General features: G+C 36.3%; 1 long non-coding RNA gene across 1 annotated transcript; it reads right to left on the bottom strand.

Moving 5' to 3' along the window:
* Positions 1-4,891: 4,891 nt before the first annotated feature.
* On the bottom strand, positions 4,892-5,574 carry LOC149145201 (uncharacterized). The gene is made up of 2 exons (XR_016264746.1): positions 5,479-5,574; positions 4,892-5,309 (listed from the first exon to the last, which is right to left on the bottom strand). It is a non-coding gene; the product is annotated as an uncharacterized LOC149145201 (long non-coding RNA).
* Positions 5,575-8,436: the final 2,862 nt, after the last annotated feature.

Here is an 8,436-nt window from a genome sequence, read left to right as displayed (position 1 = left end):
AGAGTAGTGCTATCAATAGCAGCACAAAACAAGTGGAAAGTTTACCAAATTGACGTGAAGTCAACATTCCTAAATGGAGTGTTAAAGGAAGAGGTTTACATTGAACAACCTCTAGGCTATGAAAAGAAAGGCCAAGAGCACAAAGTGTGTAGATTGAAGAAAGCTCTTTATGGGCTGACGCAAGCACCAAGAGCATGGTACAATAGAATAGATTCCTATCTACTGGAAAATGCATTTGAAAAGTGTGAGGGAGAACCCACCCTCTACATCAAAGAAAAGGATTGTAAAATACTAATTGTTGTGTTATATGTTGATGATGTTATTTTCACAGGTAATGATGATTATCTTATTGAAAATTTGAAAACAATGATGAAAAAAGAATTTGAAATGACTGACATGGGTTTGCTGAGATACTTCTTAGGAATAGAAGTAGAACAAAATGGAAATGGGATTTTTATCTCACAGGCGAAATATGTTAATGAAGTGTTGAAAAGATTCAATATGTAGGAAAGCAAGGCAGCAATCACTCCCACAATGATGGGATTAAAACTCAGCAAAGAGGACAACAACAAGGATTTTGATCCTAGTTTGTACAAGAGCATAGTTGGCAGCCTCATGTATTTGACTACAACTAGGCCAGATATAATGTTTGTTGTTAGTTTAATTTCTAGATTCATGGAGAGGCCAAAAGAAGCACATTGGCAGGCAACAAAAAGGATTTTGAGGTATGTTAAAGGTACTGAAAGGTTTGGCATTTTGTATACTACTTCAAAATGTTTAGATTTAATTGGATACACTGATAGTGATTTTGCTGGAAGTGTAGATGATCGGAAAAGCACATCCGGTTATGTTTTTCACATGGGTTCAGGAGCCATTTCATGGGCTTCTAAAAAATAGCCTATTGTAGCATTGTCTACAACAGAAGCAGAATATGTGGCAGCTACAGCAGCAACATGTCAAGCAGTTTAGATGAGAAGGATGTTAAGGAGCTTTTGCCAAGAGCAAGCAAAAGGAACTGTGATTTTTTGTGACAATAGCTCAACTATTGCATTATCCAAGAATTCTATGTTTCACAAGAGAATGAAGCACATTGACACAAAGTTTCATTACATCATGGAATTGGTAAACAGTGGAGAAATTGTCTTAGAACATTACAGAACTCAGGAGCAAGTTGCTGACATTCTGACCAAGCCTTTGGGGTAGAAAAGTTTTGAATTTTTGAGGAAATGTCTGGGTATGACTGATAACCCAGCAGTTGAAATTAAAGGGGAGTGTTGAAATTGTAATTCCAACTGCAGCGACCATAAAACGGTGACTGTAAAACTATTCCGGAAAACCGCTTGTCATTATCGCACCGCTTTTCATGAGTTGGTGGTTTTCCCTCAAATGGCAACAATAACAATCATCGAATGACACGTGCACAACAGTTTTGTTAAAATGGTTTTCATCGGAGCGTAAAGGTCGTGTGGTTTGATCGAGCGTCAGTCATCTGATTGAAAGGTTGGTTGATGTCCGTTGATTGAAACAAAGCTGCGTACAGGCCTGCACCAAATGACATTGCGTGAAAGTTTTTGTTTGACCGCTAATTCTCCATGTGAAGTAATAAATGAAATTTACAGTGGCTTGGTAAACGTAGGTAAAATTTTAATCTTAATGTTTTTTTATTATGCACGCAACTATGGAAAATTTAAAAGAAACATATGGTCATTTTTTTTATTGTTAAAAAATACGCAATGTAATATGTAGAAGTGTAAAAGCTCGTGGGTTATTTTTTTTGGTTAAGGAAATGTAAGTGGTTGTTCATTGCATATGAAATGAAACGTGAAACTCGCAGCAGCGAAGGTGAAAGGAGAATTTTTCCAGCAGGTTGGATGTAATGCACACAGCAGTGTGAAGGTAAGGGAAATGTTTTGTTGAGAGAACATATATGTAATGTAATGAAAAATAGACGCAGCAGCGTAAATGGGATTTTTGTGTTGTTCGTTGAAACAAAAGAGAATGCGTAGTAGCGCAATTGTAAGGTAATTATTTTTTTTGTAGTTGCATATGAAATGCAATAGAATCAGCAAGCGAATGTAAGAGATTTTTACAGCAGTAAATGTAAGTTTTATTTTTACACAGAGTAGTGTAAAAATTTTCAGCTGAAACAGAGTAAATTTGCAAGGAGACAGAGTAATTTTTTTTGTGAGGAACCAAAGTGTTTTTGTGTAGATCCCTCTGTGAGAGGAAGAAGTCTGTAATAGGCAGTCTTTTATTAATTAATACAAAAAGTTTTTATGTGTGTTGAAAAACTCTGTTCTTCTTCAACAAACAATTTTTTTGGCTTCCCTGTGCAAAAACAAAGCATTTTCTCTGTTCAGAATTTTGTTTGAAATTACCAGAAATTTCCAACAATGGTGAATATCTCATAGCAGAAGAGTAATGTGCTTTGTTTCTAACTTTTCGGTGTCTCAGAATAGATGGAAACCTTAAAAATGTCTGTGAAGGGCCTGAAACAATATTGTCTCTTAATTTTTAATTGGAATGTGATGAGAGTGGTTTTTGCAGCGAGTGAAGAGATATTTCACAGTACGAACCTATTTTGCAGGAAATCTACTTATCGGAGCTTGATTGTTAGCGACAGAAAGTTCATCAAGCAAGTCCACTTTGTGATACAGACTCGATAAGGTTGCTCAGATTGTAATGGCAAAATGCAATTGAAATGAACAACAGGTTTGAAGTTATTGTTTAAATTATATCCTGTTCTCCGGCCGTCTTCCTCTTCTAGCACAGATTCTTCACAAGTATACTATTAGGCTAGACATCTGATTGCTTTGGTTGGCAAGAACTATAAGCAAAAGCCTTGAGAGAATTAATCTCTGTCTCATCGTTCTCATCTTTGTCGGTTAGATGTTTATTCCTTATCAGCTAGATGCCTATGTTTGAATTCAATTAGCTGAATTTAGTTGTCTTACTCCAGTTATTTGTTGTTAACTTGTCTCCTATATAATATATTTAATTGTTGTAATACATTTAACGATTTAATTGTGGTAATATATTTAACAGTTAATCAATGATAAAAATAGTCGTTCTCCATTTCTATTTTTGAATCCATTCTGGTTCATGTTTTTGGCCTTTGCAATCTTTATCAAAAAGGACGTGCCAATATTATTTTTAACTATTTTTGCCTATATTTTTAGTCCCTGCTATCTGGAAATGGCCAGGGACTATAGTAATCGATTTTGATGAGTTAATTGATTTCGATGAGTTAACATTAGTTCGCCCAAAGTATTTAATAAGTTTTTATGCGTCAATGTGCTATGTCGTCCGCAGACCATATTCTAATTTTTTTCGTGGTCTTATTTGGCCTCTTCCCGAGGTGGAGGGGTGATAATCTTATGCTATTTTTGGTTTGTGTTTTTCATATTTCAAAATTGTTTCAAACTGTAGACTAATGCTAACATTAGTCTAACAATATTAAATGTTAGCCTAGTTTGGAAATTCCAGGGAAGATAAAGTTTCCATAAGCCATTTCTTAATGGCTGAAGTTGCGACATGTTTGTGCTGTGTGGCTGAAGTTGCCACATGTTAATGTGGTTTCGTCTATGGAATGGGAGGTATCTTCACATTATCTAGGGGTACTTGCTTGCAGAGCCTTCCTTCTTAACCAGTAACCCAGGTTCCAGTGTAGAAGAGAGTTGTGAAGTACATGTAGCACAATAGGGAGAGCTATGAAGCAACTGGAGCTATCTTCACATTATCCAGGGTACTTTTCTACAAAGCCTTCCTTCATAGAGCCTTCCTTCTTAACCGGTAACCCAGGTTGTCCCTGATGCGGCTAATTGGGGCAGAAAACTGTCTCCCTCTCCATCTCTTCTTGCTTCTTATTAGCCTTAAGGGTATCGAGCCTTAGAAACTCCTGTTGTAGCTCTTCATGATGGCAGTATCAATGCTCGAGGGCAGGATTTCTATGCAAAGGGCACAGATCAATCAGGTTTATGTCATTTCATGAAAATTTGAGGCGACATCAAGGCAATCTCCACCGGCTTTATTGGGTATATAATTGTTTCTTTTTAAATTTAGAAAATGTTCTGATTGGAAAACAAAGTAAGGGTTACAAGTAGTGCTATTCATTACTAGTTACCTGGTGCCATTATTTAGATTGCGTGCAGACAAAGTTTGTTTCTTGAATTCTTGCTGTTGGACTTGCTCTTGCTACTTTTCCCTCAAAGTAAAAGGTAGACAGAGTCGGTTTCTTAATTCTTGCTCCTGGAGTTGCTCTGTGTATATAATATAGGCATAGACTTCATGCAATCACCGTAACAAGAATTATATTTCATATTAAAATGCGCAAATATATTTCATATTAAAATCTGCATTTGGAGTGCAGCGATACAACAAAGTTCAAAAATCTGTATTGATTCTCTTTGACATTGATTTAAGAATGGAATGCATAGATAGAGTCAATGCCAATAATTCGTTTAGATAAAACATCTTAAATGAACATGAACTTTACGAATATAAATTTCTATAATTCTTAATTACACGAGTCTTCTGTTAACTAAAAATACACTGGTTCTTTTTATTTGTGATTTTGGCCATTGGCCTTAGGCTTACAATCGACATGGTACCCCAGGACAGGAGCCAAATTCTTGACAAGAAAAGTTCTTTTATTTTATGTAGCTTTAGCGTTTTCTTTGGGACTATGCTTTGATGCATTGTTCATAGAAACATTTAACACAGCAATCTTTGAATTCCTAAGAGAGAGATTGACTATATCATGCACGGTAATGAGATAGTTACAATTGCATGGTTCTGAGACCCAAATTTCTGGTTACAGAGCAGATTGAATAAAACAAAATATAGTTACAATTGCATGATTCTGAGACCAAAGTTCTGGTTACAGAGCAGATTGAGCGAATAGATCTATTAGAACTTGGTCATCACTAAATAACTGTGGCTAAATGGTATCCAAAATAAGATTACATAATAGATGTATATTTTATCTGCTATTGCTAAATAACTGTAAAAGATTAACTGTTCATTTCCAAGACCTAAAACAACAGGAAAAAAAACAAAAAATAAACTTACTCCCGAGAGCAGACTGGCAGGAGAAAAACACCGCTCTTTAGAGGATGACCTGGCAGGGATATCCTCTTGAATTGCTCTGGTAGTGTGTTGATACAGTTAATTCTCCCCAGTGACTATTGTTGCATATTAGATGAATCTCCATTGTCTGCCATGGTTTCTGAGGGTTCTTTTTATAATAGAATTGTTTTAGTCATCTGGGAGAAGAAAAGCTCCACTTCAATCCTCTGGTCTTGTAACATCTGCAAAGAAGATAAAGATCAGTGAACTGGAATCAGCCCATGACAGGTTGAAAGAACAAGACTACCTTCAAGCTTTTATAAGCAGCACTGTGGAAGCCCAGCAAGATCTGAGAAGTCACACCAGCTGAAGAGCAAGGCCTCAAGTCTCAAAGATGAATTCCACACTTACATGGAAAGTAGATTGGCAAAGCTGGGTGTCTTAGATTAAACACTCAGTCAGCTTGCCTCTGCTGGCCACGATTCCTGGGGGATTCTTGTTGTGCAGGCCTCTGAAGCTACTGTTTCTGTCTGTCTTTGTTGATGGTGAGGTTGTCTCTACCAGCCAGCTTGCAATTACCTTAACCAAGAGGATGGTGAGGCTGTCTCTACCAGCCAGCATGCAATTACCTTACCCAAGAGGAGTAGTGGCATAAACAAAGGTGGCGGATCCACTCTTTTCTAGTCCTATTCCCAGTCCCTGATCGAATTCCAAGCACAGATCTTGATCGAATTCGAATTCCAAGCGCAGATCCTAAAAAATGCCATGATCAAATTCCAAGTGCAAATCATAAATATCCAGACACAAAAATGTCAGGGCAGGCAAGCTGAAACAACCATTTTTGCTACAGTTGCAATTTTGATAAGCTGGTGTTTTTACATTTTTTATTTTCTCTTACCACATGGTCGTATTCTTTAGAAACATGAAGACATGTTTCATTTTCATGCTACATATTTTATTTTTGTTTCCTATGAGCATGCCACGTTTCATTTTCAGTACCTTTCGTGTGATCCTGCTATGCCGTCGGTTCCGGGCTAAGCGGGTTGTTTACACGTGTGATGGCGCCACCACTTGCATATTTGTAATTACTAAGAGCTACCTGTCTAGAAAATTTGGTAAGAGCTACCTGCCATGCATTCCAGGAATAAAGAAAGATTTGTATTCTTTAATAACAATGAGATGTATCTGCGATTGAATTCAGAAGAGTATATTTTTTTAATGCTATATAAGTTTCAATCTTGTCCCAATTTTTTCCTGGGATGTAAGTAGAATTTTTGGAATTGTGTAACGAATTTAGGATGTGGTGGATACTGTTTACCTTTACTTTAATAAATGGAATATAAGCATGGAATGGAAGCCCAAAATCTATATATTATAGCAATAAAATCTATATTTATCATGGACCTCACAACTACCTCTTTAGTTGTATAAGCACAACATACTTGGATGCTCTTCACTTCCATAAAGAAGATCCAAAAAAGCACAATATCTTTACCCAAAAATAACATCGTTGTAGCACAGTATCATTATAATATGACAAGTTATCTTTATTATTATACATAGCAAAGAATTTCTGAGTCAAAGAAAGCTACTTTGACTAGCCAGCTACCTGTAAACTTTGTCCAGGTGCCTGAGCAAGGTTTAGTTGCTGCTGTGGAGGACTTTGCAAAGGTGGATTTACAGGTGAAGCACCACACTGTTGAAGTGCCAACGTTGGAGGTGCAGGTGACAATCACTGTTGTTGAGATGTTGTCTGTTGATGAAGCACATGCTGTGACAAAACAGGTTGTTATTGATGCTCCTGTGAGAGAACATGTGGCTGAGATGAAATAGCATGCTGCATATGAGAAAGAGGATATGGTTGTGCTCAGCCAGGGGAACACTAAGAACTACGCACAGTCGTCATAAATGCCATTTTGAACTTTGTTTTGGAGTTGTGATATATGGTTCTCTTTTGGAACTTTGTAGTGTTTAAAATACCAAATTTATCTGATAAGTTTTGCTTTCATCCACAGGCAAAGAAAATATCACGATTACTTGCTTCTGAAATTTGAAGTAACAAAATAACACAGGTAGAATGATTTACTTTTGCATCACAATTTTAACAATATTTTTATCTGGTTGCGTTTAGAGTAGTTGTCTAATCACGTGTGTCTAAATCTGGCAACCATACAGTCCTCAACTACCAGGTCGCTGCACTTAAGGCAGGGACTAGCTGTCGTGCAGCCCGTCTTGTTATAACTATTTTCTACCTCGTTTATTTGGAGGTAAATCAGTGAACATATTTTGCTATATAAGTTTTTGTTGATGCCTTTTCGATATTGCAGTGTCTTTTGAGAAAGAAGTCTGAAATGTTAACCATCTCCGCAATTCAAGATTCTCGTCGACATCACACTTTTCTCATCTGCTTTGGTGAATTTTGTCAAAACTTTTGGAATTATAAATTTTAGTTCACAATTAAAAATGCTTTTTAAATGAAAATTGAAAAGCTGACAAAATAAAATAAAATAAAACAACCATATGTAGTAGTTAGATATCTGAATCATATATTCCATATAGTAACATATCCTTATAATTCAGGCACATTACATCACTTATCACATTGAACGACATATTGCGTTCAATAAAATTTTAATTATGAATATTTTTAGTCCAGATAGATTTAGTATACAGTCTTTGAAGCTTCAGGGCCAAGCTTGTTTAGAAAAATGTGATTGTTCAATTCTTCCCGAACATGTTTATTAAGATTGGAAAGCATTATTAATATAATTGAAATAAAAAGTTCGTATAAAAAAGAAAGCAACTCATTTTCATTAATTCATAGAAAATTCTAATTTTAGGGCATCCTTCTTTTCGTGGGGGTGATGAACGAGGAAGTTGGCTTGGGATGTGCATATTTTATTTTGGGCTTCAGAGAATATTAAATTTGAGGTGGTGTGGTTGTCGCTATATATGTGAATACATGTGGTTTCATTTACTCTAATGAATCATGAAGTTTTTTAAATGCACGAGTTAGGTTAGTCCACTCTATGTTTGAGAGTTGAATTTACTCGTCACCTATGGGAAAGAGACTCAAGTTTCAACCAATTTTTGAGGCGGGATTTGGGTCTCACCAACATAACGCTAAAATTTTAATGTGAATTATTTGTAGTCTCACATAGCACAATATCAAAAGGAAACTTCATATTCCTAACTACTATGAGGAAACTCGAGCTTTGAATCTTAGGGGAAAATTCATTAAGAAGGTCATTAGTGGTTTGAGGCACAAGAAAACAAGAGTATTACGAGGTTTGGCCACTCTTAGGGGATATGACACAAAAAGCACTATGTTGGCTTTCATCTCTCGACGACTAGTGGTCACCTTTCTCT

This window comes from Pinus tabuliformis, chromosome X, assembly GCF_031772625.1.
Source record: "Pinus tabuliformis cultivar Carrire ecotype Pingquan chromosome X, CPIR1, whole genome shotgun sequence".
NCBI classification, from domain to species: Eukaryota; Viridiplantae; Streptophyta; class Pinopsida; order Pinales; family Pinaceae; genus Pinus; species Pinus tabuliformis.
The sequence above is the reverse complement of the archived record's forward strand: the minus strand, read 5'-3'. Positions and strand labels throughout refer to the sequence as shown.